Source organism: Penaeus monodon, chromosome 28, assembly GCF_015228065.2.
Source record: "Penaeus monodon isolate SGIC_2016 chromosome 28, NSTDA_Pmon_1, whole genome shotgun sequence".
NCBI classification, from domain to species: domain Eukaryota; kingdom Metazoa; phylum Arthropoda; class Malacostraca; order Decapoda; family Penaeidae; genus Penaeus; species Penaeus monodon.
In genome coordinates, this window is record NC_051413.1 from 25,437,503 (window position 1) to 25,437,746 (window position 244).

The 244-nt window shown below is 34.8% G+C and overlaps 1 protein-coding gene across 1 annotated transcript in view; it reads left to right on the plus strand.

Annotated features, from left to right (window-relative positions):
• Positions 1–244, plus strand: part of LOC119591430 (nucleoporin NUP188 homolog) — a gene marked incomplete in the record, with an annotated part of 23,587 nt that overhangs the window by 19,095 nt on the left and 4,248 nt on the right.

The following is a 244-nucleotide window of genomic DNA, read 5'->3' on the forward strand; positions in this document are numbered from 1 at the left end:
CAACAATTTGCACAATAAAATGGTGTTCACTCTACCTTTGTTTAAGGTGTATTTCTCCGGTTATTTCAATGATGAGTGTTCAGCTAATATATTTCCATGTGGGATAACTTATCATGCTCAGAGAGGTCACATGGTTGCAGTATTATATATATCCATACCAGGCCCATAAACCAGATAGAAACAAACAAAATGTTTAGAGATACACAAGGGGTTAACTTCTATTTTCTGTAATACACACACACAA